Genomic DNA, 10,646 nt, shown 5'->3' with positions numbered 1-10,646 from the left:
CACTGCCTAGGAGCCTGTCTAGACGCCGCGTGATGTCCGCAACCTTCGCACCAGGCAGGCAAGTCACTGTGCGGTCAACACGCGGGTCACAAACCCATCTCTCTATCCCTCTAATGATCGAATCACCCACTACAAGGAGGCCCCCACCCCCCGGAGGAGTATCCCCTGTGCGAGAAGATATGGGCTCATCATCCACAGAAGGGGTCCCTTCTAAAGGAGCATTTCCCTCTTCCTCAGACCAATTTCCTCCTTGCCCGAGACCTTAATTCTCCCTGACAGCAGAGGAGCTACCAGCCCTGGAGTGGGATGCCTCTATCACATCCCTGAAGGTCTCGTCCACATGCCTCTCTGTCTCTCTGAGCTTCTCCAGATCTGCCACCTTGGTCTCAAGGGAACGGATTTGTTCCCTGAGAGCCAGGAGCTCCTTGCAGTGAGCACACACTCATGACTTCTGCCTATGGAGCAAATAGTCATACATGCGACACTCTGTGCAATACACTGGGAAGTGCCCCCTCCCCTGCTGACCTTCTGTCTTCATACTGTTTTTGTTGGCTCTTTACAGTATTTAGAGATAGTTTATTGTAAGTAGTTTTTTATCTGTTTATTAGAAGGATAGGTCTCAGCAGTAATGGTCAGTTCTTTAACTGTCCAAACAATCTTTCCCAAGAATATGAGGGATACGAGGGAGGGATATTTACTTACGTTCTCTTCTCCACCAGGCTCCTTGTGATCCTTGAAAGCATCTGTGTGCTTAGATTCTGATGCCGTTATGAATAATTTGTTGTGCAATTATAAAGCAAATATTTAATGGAACTTCATGCGGAATTTCCTGCAGTGTGGGGGTGGGGTGGAGGTTGCCAAGAACCTGGAAAGAGTCCCTCCTGCTGCACGCCCCCCTCTGAGGGGCTCTGGGGGGGCAGCCAGGAGTCAAGGGCCAGGAGGGCACCAGCACAGGGCCCTCCCCCGGCCCCCTCCTGTCAGCCTACAGCCCAGAGGAGCAGCCTTCACTCAGGGGCCTGGCATGCAGAGGGTCCCACCAGCAGGCTTGCCCTCCGGGCAGAGACCCTGACACACACACACACACACCCCAGAGCCCCTGCTGCCTGTCAGCATGGATGTTTCTGGGCCGAGGAGGAGGAGACCGTGGGCGGTGGCTGCACATGGCTCTGCCCACCAAGAAAGGTTGCAGCCTGGCCAAGAATGGATGCAAGAGCTCCTCCTCCTCCTCCTCCTCCTCCTGCATCTCTGCAGATTGTGGCCCTGAATTCCTTTCCACAGGCATGTGTACCCCACACCAGAGCAGCTCCTCTGCAAACCCAGACAGCCCACAGGAGCCCCCTTGTTCTCCTCCTCCGTATCTGACCCATGGCGGGCCCCTGATCTTGGGGGTGTCTCTGTAGCCTCCCTTTGCACACAGCTGTGATGGTCACAGGTCCTGCTATGCTGACTCCACATGGCAGGGGGTGTTCCTGGGCGGGATGCACGATGTACACCGGGAGGTCTGCTCCCAGGAGGGTCACCCAAACAGAGGTGTAACTAGGGAGGGCGCCCGGGGCAAGCACTGAAATGGCGCCCCCCCACCGCGCCCCCCCCCCCACCGTGCCCCCAACATACTACATTATACTTAGGTTTTTCCTCACAAGCGCCCGCCGCCGCCACCAAGCCAGGCCACTGACTGGCCGCCAGGTGCCAGCAAAGCAATGGGGGGGGGGGCGCAGGGGGCGCGGAAGGGACCGCTCGTGGGGAAGGGGGCACTGACGTGCTCCCTTGACTACTGCAGCGCTGCTGCACTGAGCAGGAAACATTTGTATTAACAAAAAAATAAAAAAAAAATTTAAAATGGTCATGGCGGCGCCCCCCCACGTGACCAGAAAAGATGGCGCCCGGGGCACGTGCCCCCCCTGCCCCCCCTATAGTTACGCCTCTGCACCCAAAGCACAAAGGTCACCCCAGCTGCCCAGCTCAAGCAAGCAGGCACCTCTATTGGGCAGCAGCAATGTAGGAAGGTGAGGGCAGCAGAAGATCACATCAGTGACAATGACAAAAGCATCGTTTCATACTGTGCGGGAGAAGGCAATGGTAAACCACTCCTCTTTTACCAAGAAAACCACATGGACAGACAAAATGGAATGATTGTCGACATAGTGCCTGATGATGGGCCCCTCAGGTCGGATGGTACTCAACATGCCACTAAGGAAGAGCTGAGGATCTCTCAGGGTACCGATGGTGTTTATGACACCATTAAAGACTATAGCCTTTTGGATGTTTCCATGTGGGGAAAGAAAACCCAAAGCTGCAAAGACAGAATTACAATGGGAACATAAGAAGCAGGAGTAGGGTAAACTCGACATAGTAAAAGATGAAATGAATCAACTACAGATTGAAATCTTGGGCATCAGTGAATTAAAATGGACTGGAATGGGACACTTTCAGTCAGAAAATCATACCGTTTAGTACTCAGGTCACGAAAAACAAAGGAACAGTGTTGCTCTCATAGTCAGGAAGGATATAGCAATGACAGTAATTGGGTACAATGCGGTCAGTGACCGACTAATATCAATTAGATTTCATGGACACCTTTTAACATGACTGTTTTCCAAGTCTATGCCCCAACAACTGATGCAGAAGAAGAGGAAATTGATGAGTTTTATGCTCAAGTCCAGTCTGCAATTGACAGAACATGCAAGCAGGATGTGCTGGTGGTGGTTGGAGGTTGGAATGCCAATGCTGGAAATGGTAAAGAGGAAAACAATCAGACTGTATGGCCTAGGAAACAGAAATGAAACAGGAGAACAACTTATTATTTTATTTTATTTATTTTATTTTATTTATTTATTACATTTGTACACCACCCCAAACTTTTGTCTCTGGGCGGTTAACAATAATATAAAACAAGTTATATATATATACAAAAACTTAAAACAATTTAACAATTTAAAAATCAACCATGAATTCAAACCTTAAAATTTAAAGAACAGAAGAAGCTTGAGTGAAGAGGTGGGTTTTCAAATGCTTTCTAAAAATTGTCAGAGACGGGGAGGATCGTATCTCAGCAGGGAGCGCATTCCATAGTCTCAGAGCAGCAACCGAGAAAGCCTGTCCCCGTGTGGCCACCAGCCGAGCTGGCAGCAACTGGAGACGGACCTCTCTGGACGACCTCAATGTCGTACTCAATGACCTTATTAGTTTCTGCCAAGCCAGTGATCTCTTCATTGCTAACACATTCTTCAAACAACGAAAGTGGCGCCTGGACACCAGGACACAGGGGGCGTAGCAAGGTTCTCATCTCCAGGCAAGAGTGGGCCTGGAGCTGAGATTTTAAAATGGGCCCCTCACTGCTGATGAACAAAGGAGACTTTCAACCATGCAATGCAATCCTATGTATGTTTTCTCAGAAATCCTAACAAATTCAGTACAGTTTGCTTCCAGGTAAGTGTGTAGAGAACTGCAGCCTCAGGCAGCAAATCTAACCACATTTAGCTGGAAGTACATTTCACTGAAACCTAAAGGACTTTGTAATTTTTTGCCACGAAACAAGCCACTTATAGGACTTTTTTGATGGTTTTTAAAAATTAAATATTTAACAACAATTTAAATATACATATTCCTCCCACATCTCTCTGCTCAAAACCAAAGCCCTATGCCCACTCATTCCAGGTGATCTAAAGGCTGGGGCTGAAACGGGGTTGATTTTTATGAAGGCAAAGGGCAGATTCTTCCATATTGGGGTGGAACTACTTTTTTAAAAATAGTTTTTTTTAACTTAAAAAATATTTTAAACCAGCAAATTCCTCAATCTCTGAATTAAATATTCAGAGTCATTTCAATCTGCCCCCCACCCCCCCCACACCTTATATTAAAGCTCTATGGCAAGCAATCCCTAAATATCCAGGGGGTGGGGAATAACCACAAAAAGGAAAGCACATCCCCCCCCCCTCCATTACTAAGCCTGAGGAGTCAAACGCTGGGCAGAGCTGTGGTGGGCAAGAGCAGCCAGCACTGGCCACCCTGCCCCCTCCCTCCCTCCCTCCCTTGCTGCCTGCCTGCCTGCCTGCCTGCCTGCCTGCCTGCCTTCCGGCACTCAAGTTCAGGCTTCAGGGAGGCCTCTCTGGAAGCCCCACTCACCCACCAAACAGCTGAGAGGCGGAGACAGAAAGGGTTGCAGCCGCTGGCAGGCACCTTCACTCCCATGGCCAGAGCAGCAGGGCTAGGAAGAGAGGGGGCCAGCAGGCAAGGCAAGGGGGGCTGGCTAAGGGGCCTCGGGGGGCCCTCCAGGCCCTGTGAGCCTAGAGACATTTGTCTCCCCTTGCCCAGTGGTACTTACGCCCCTGACTGGACATCACCAGAAGGAGTACAAAGAAATCATATTGATTACATTATTGGTGCAAGGAGGTGGAAGATCTCAGTTATAATAGCCAAAGCATGGCTGGGGGCCGATTGTAGAACAGATCACACAAACTGCTCATGTGCAAGTTCCAAGTCAAGCTAAAGTGGAAAAACAAATCTATCTAGTTTCCACAATACGATCTTGAGAATGTACCCACCATTTTAAAGGAGAACATCAGGAACCGCTTTGAAGTGCTGAACCTCATTGATAGGGAACCAGAGGAACTGTGGAATGAAATCAAAGAAGTTGTTAAGGACGGGTGTGAAAAGAGACTTCCAAAGACCAAGAAACAGAAGAAAGCAAAATGGATGTCAGAACAGATGGTAGAAATTGCCAAGAAGAGGAGAGAAGCCAAAGTCAAGAAAGAGAAAGACCTCAGGAATGAACTTAATAGGGAATTTCAGAAAGCTGTTAGAAGAGACAAGGAGCAGTACTACAATGACATCTGTAAAGACTTCGAGGATGGAAATAGACACTGAAAAACAAAGCAAGTTTTCCAAAAGATCTCTGAACTCAGAGGGAGGTTCCAACCTCAAACTGGTATGTTAAGGGATGCCAAAAGACAGATAGGGAAGCTATTCACACAATTGATCAAAACTGGGCTACTCTGGTAGCCCAGTTTTGATCAATCGTGGGAACCACTGGGCTTGTGGGTGAGGCCGGTGGTCCCCTGGTGGCTAGCCTGCCTAAGAACCCCTCCCCTTACATGAGGTTAATGGAGCAAGAGCTCCGTTAACCTTGTGTTTTTTATCGTGTGTCAGCCGTGGCTGCTTGTAGCTACGACTGGCTCACTCGGGGTGGGTGGGGAGAGGAGGGGTACCCCAGGAAGGGGGTCCCCCTTTCCTGTGAGTTTGCGGTGCCTTCCTGGGGTTCAGGGGGCCAGGGCGCTGCACAGCAGTGCTCCCCTTCCCCCCCCCCGATGCCCGGAGCTCCAGGAGTGCCCGACTGGAGCAACCACTCATCTAGGCAGCTGATCCAGCTGCCCAGCAATGAGCGACTGCTCATGTGCGGGGAGAGTGGGCTAAGCCAGCTCTCCCTGCACTTACTCTCCTGGTGCTTCATAGTAATCATGTGAAGCGCCTCAGTAACTGATTCAGAGAAGATCAAACAGAGATGGAAGGAGTATACTGATAATCGGTAGAGCAGAGATGTCAACATCCAAAATACTCTAGAAGATATTCCCTACTTACAAGAACCTCTAGTACGGGAAGATGAAGTTAGAGCAGCACTCCGGTCATTACGAAGTCAGAAAAGCTACAGGAATTGATGGAATAGCTACAGAAATATGGCAGGCAACAGAAGACGAATCAGTCAAGGCTCTAACCAAACTATGCCAGCAAATTTGGAGAACACCACAGTGGCCAACAGATTGGAAGAGGTCAGTCTACATACCCATATCAAAGAAAGGAGTCTTAACAGATTGCGCAAACCATCACACAATATCCTTAATCTCACATGCTAGCAAAATAATGCTCAGGATCATACAACACAAATTAGAGCCCTACGTGGAAAGGGAAATGCCGGATGTTCAAACTGGTTTCAGAAAAGGCCGAGGAACAAGAGACATCATTGCTGATGTACACTGGATAATTGAGAAAGCCAAAGAATACCAGAAAGAAGTCAATATGTGCTTTATTGACTACAGAAAAGCCTTTGATTGCATCAACCATGTCAAGTTGTGGGATATCTTTAGGAAAATGGGCGTCCCAGAAGATCTCATTGTTCTCATTAAAAACCTATACACAGGGCAGGAAGCCACAGTCCAGACGGAAGATGGTGAAACAGACTGGTTCCAGATCGGCAAAGGAATAAGACAAGGCTCTCTACTTTCTCCTTATTTATTCAACTTATATGCTGAACATATACTGAGAGAAGCTGGATTGGAAGAAGATGAGTGAGGTCTTAAAGTTGGAGGAAGAAACATCAATAACCTGCACTATGATGACACCACTCTGATAAACTGAGAATGTGGATGATCTGCAAGCTCTAGTAATGAAAGTCAAGGAGCCCAGTGAAAAAATGGGACTACGACTAAATGTCAAGAAGACTAAACTAATGACAATGGGTACAGCAACCATCCTCAGAATTGATAATGAAGATATTGAAGTTGTGGATAGCTTCTGCCTTTTAGGATTGACCATCAACAGTCAAGGATCCAGCAGTCAATAAATATGCCGCAGACTAGCACTTGGTAGGGTTGCAATGAAGGCCTTGGAAAGGATATTTAGATGTCATGACATGTCTATACCTACAAAGATTAGAATCGTTTGGACAATGGTTTTCCCTGTGACACTCTATGGATGCCAAAGCTGGACTTTGAAGATGCAAGATAGAAAAAGTATTGACACTTTTGAACTTTGGTGCTGGAGAAGACTTTTGAGGATACCATGGACAGCCAGGAAAACAAACCAATGGATCGTAGAACATAAGAACAGCCCTGCTGGATCAGGCCCAAAGCCTATCTAGTCCAGCATCCTGTTTCACACAGTGGCCCACCAGATGCCGCTGGAAGCCACAGGCAGGAGTTGGGGGCATGCCCTCTCTACTGCAGTCACTCCCCCGCAACTGGTACTCAGAGGCATCCTGCCTTTGAGGCTGGAGGTGGCCCACAGCCACCAGACTAGTAGCCGTTGAGAGACCTCTCCTGCATGAAGTTATCCAAACCCTTCTTAAAGCCATCCAGGTTGTTGGCTGTCACCACATCTTGTGGCAGAGGACGGCCAGCAGCAAGCTGGATGGCCTGGATTATGACAGCAATGAAGGCACCTCTGCAGGGGTGAAGCTATAATTGAGCAGATGGGTTCAAAGAACCCAGGCCCCCCAGCTCCTGAGAGGCCCCCAGCTCCACCCTTCCCTATTTTTCCCTGGACAACAAGGAAAGGGGTGAACACGGGCCGCATCTACCTAGCTACGCCCCAGCACCACTGAGAGACCTTCAAGGCCAAGTTGAAGGCAGATCATCCTGGAGATAATCTATCTATGTGGCCGCTAGGAGTCGAAACCGACTGGATGGCACTTAATCAATCAATCAATCAATCAATCAATCAATCAGTGATGGGTTACAAGAGTGGCTGGCTGGGGCCCTTCAGCTTTGGGTGCAAACTTGGCATCGCCCGGCGCAGCTGCACAGCCAGCCAACAGGTGCAGAAACTGGCCTTCCATGTCTTTGGGGCCTGGCACTTCTCCCTGGCAGGTGCTACAGTGGAAGGGACTCTCTCGAAGCCCCCCTGCCCAATCAGCGAGGTTCTGGCTCGACCCTGGAAGCATCATCCGGCTCTGGGCAGGGAGAGGCACCCTGAGGGGAGCAAGAAGAGCCACGCTGCACCTCACCCCTCCGCCCAGTGCCCCCAGCCACAAGGATGGGCAGCCTAGCCAAGAGGGAGAGGAGGCGGCCACTGCTGCTGGGCATGTCCAGCCAGGGCAACAGCATCACCAGGAGACAGAAGCCTGCAGGAAGGTCTTGCTGTGTCAACGGAACAGAGCCCGGGGGGTGGGGGGGGGCAGGGATAGACTGCTGTTAGGGATGTGCACAGAACCGGTACAGAGGCTATGTTAGAGGCCTCCGAACTGGTTCAGAGTGGGGCCGGTCTGGCGGGGTGTGTGTGTGTGTCTAGCTTTAAGGGCGGGGGGGTAGTACTTACCCCTCCCGCCACTTTTCCCCCTCCGGCACTCCACTTCATAGCAAAGTTTTTGGGGCGGCAGTGTTCAGGGTTGTGAAGGGGCTCATGTGCAGCCCTTCCCCCTTGAATCAGTGCTTGGAACCAACAATTACTCACTGTGACGTTTTTAATGAGTTTTTTTGGACAAACTCTCTCGTATTTGGACGGACTTAGATTCAAACTCCACAATTGTTAGAGAGTCTGATGCTGAGGTTCTCCAGCAGCTCCTCTTATGTGATGACCCTGGATCAGTTTCAGTTCGTGACTCCTGAGGATGTGGACAAGTTGCTTGGAATGGTACAGCCCACCACCTGCCCTCCTGATCCTTGCCCAACATGGCTTATACTGTCTGGCAGGGAGGCTGTTGTATAGGGCCTGGTAGAGATTATAAATGCTTTTCTGAGGGAGGGCAGGATGCCTGCTTGTCTTAAGGAGGCAATCATTAGACCGCTTCTGAAGAAGCCTGCCTTGGATCTCTGAGTTAAATAATTACAGGCCTGTCTCCAACCTTCTGTGGCTGGGCAAGGTGATTGAGAAGGTGGTGGCCTCCCAGCTCCAGGTGGTCTTGGAGGAAACTGATTATCTAGACCCATTTCAAACTGGCTTTTGAGTGGGCTATGGGGTGGAGACTGCCTTGGTCGGCTGATGGATGGTCTCCAATTGGGAACTGACAGAGGGAGTGTGACTCTGTTGGTCCTTTTGGATCTCTTGGCGGCTTTCGATACTATTAACCATAGTATCCTTCTGAAACATCTGAGATAATTGTGGGTGGAAGGCACTGGCTTGCAGTGGTTCCTCTCCTATCTCATGGGCAGATTCCAGATGGTGTCTCTTGGAGACTGTTGTTCTTCCAAATCTGATCTTCTGTATGGTGTCGCTCAGGGCTCCATATTGTCTCCGATGTTGCTTAACATCTACATGAAACCGCTGGGAGAGATCATCGGGAGATTTGGTGCAGGGTGTTATCAATATGCTGATGACACCCAAATCTATTTCTCCATGTCTATCAGGAGAAGGCATAACCTCCCTAAATGCCTGCCTGGGTGTAGTAATGGGCTGGATGAGGGATAACAAACTGAGGCTGTATCCAGATAAGACAGAGGTACTTATTGTGTGGGGTCAGAACTCAGGAGACACTCTTGATCTGTTGGTTCTGGATGGGGAGAACCAACACTTCCCCAGAAGGAACAGGTACGCAGTCTGGGGGTGCTTCTGGATCCACACCTCTCCCTGGTGTCCCAAGTTGAGGTGGTGGCCAGAGGTGCTGTTTATCAGCTCCGGCTGATATGCCAGCTGCATCCATTTCTTGAGATAAACAACCTCAAAATGGTGGTACATACCCTGGTAACCTCTAGGCTGGAAATACGCTCTATGTGGGGCTACCTTTGTACTTAGTCCAGAAACTGCAGTTTGTCCAGAATGCGGCAGCCAGGTTGGTCTCTGGGAGAGACCATATTACTCCTGTGTTGAAAGTGCTATACTGGCTGCCAATATGTTTCAGGGCAAAATACAAGATGCTGGTTATTACCTATAATGCCCTAAACCGTTTAGGCCCTGGGTATTTAAGAGAACGTCTTCTTCGCCATGAGCCCCACTGCCTGTTAAGATCATCTGGAGAGGTTCGCCTGTGGCTGCTGCCAACTCGTCTGGCGGCTACTCGGGAACGGGCCTTCTCCGTTGCTGCCTCTGGACTTTGGAATGCGCTCCCTGTTGAAATAAGAGCCCCCCCCCATCTCTGGCAACTTTTAAAAAGGCACTGAAGACACGTTTATTCACCCAGGCTTTTAATTAGATTCATGGTTTTAATATTTTTAATGTTGGGTTTAAAATTATTTTAATGTTAATGATTTTAATTGTTTAATTGATGCACTGTTTTAAATTATTTTAATTGTAAACCGCCCAGAGATGCAAGTTTTGGACGGTATAGAAATATGTTAAATGAATGAATGAATGAAATAAACAAAGGCAAACTGGAACCGAGAAGGCACAATAATGGCCAGAGAGGCTGTGGTGAGATCGGAGAGTCCTTGTCATGCTTCTCTCCCTAATAGGCTGCTGGCACTGCGGGGGGGGGGGCAAGGTGCAGAGGAGGGCTTGCTGAAATGGGCCTCATCCAGCCTGCAGGGGCTTTCCAGGGAGAGGTGGAGCGCCATGCAGAGAGCTCTGCGCTGCCGCCTGTGGGCCCCGGGGTGGTGGTCTGTTGCGTGGCTGGGGGGGGGAGCACCTAGGAGGTGGGGCTGGAGAAAGGGAGCGGTCTGCGCCCAGGCAGGGGAGGAGGACAGCTGGCCCACCACGTTCTGTGCCTGAGTGGAGAAGCAAGGCCTGTTCTTGCCCAGCCTGCCCCCCCCCACCTCCAGACGGCCTCTGCTGCTCCCTGGCGTGGAGCCCACAACCCACACACCCACACAGCAGCTCTGTGAGGTGGGGCAGCCCCGGGGGGGGGGGAGGCCATTGGTTGGGCAAGAGCGTGCCCTCTGCCCCCCAGTCCTGCTGGCTGCCCAACTCACAGGCACACCGAGCAGAGGACCCCCAGTCTGGGCTTCAAGTGCGCATTTTGCAGATCGGCACTGAAGCCGTTGCAGCTCTTTGGTGGGAAGAGG

The 10,646-nt window shown here is 50.2% G+C and overlaps 1 long non-coding RNA gene across 1 annotated transcript; it reads right to left on the bottom strand.

Moving 5' to 3' along the window:
- Positions 1-2,427: 2,427 nt before the first annotated feature.
- On the bottom strand, positions 2,428-9,688 carry LOC128322265 (uncharacterized). The gene is made up of 3 exons (XR_008305637.1): positions 9,575-9,688; positions 4,545-4,611; positions 2,428-2,766 (listed from the first exon to the last, which is right to left on the bottom strand). It is a non-coding gene; the product is annotated as an uncharacterized LOC128322265 (long non-coding RNA).
- Positions 9,689-10,646: the final 958 nt, after the last annotated feature.

Source organism: Hemicordylus capensis, chromosome 4 (genome assembly GCF_027244095.1).
Source record: "Hemicordylus capensis ecotype Gifberg chromosome 4, rHemCap1.1.pri, whole genome shotgun sequence".
Taxonomy (NCBI): domain Eukaryota; kingdom Metazoa; phylum Chordata; class Lepidosauria; order Squamata; family Cordylidae; genus Hemicordylus; species Hemicordylus capensis.
This window is presented reverse-complemented; position numbering and strand designations above follow the sequence as displayed.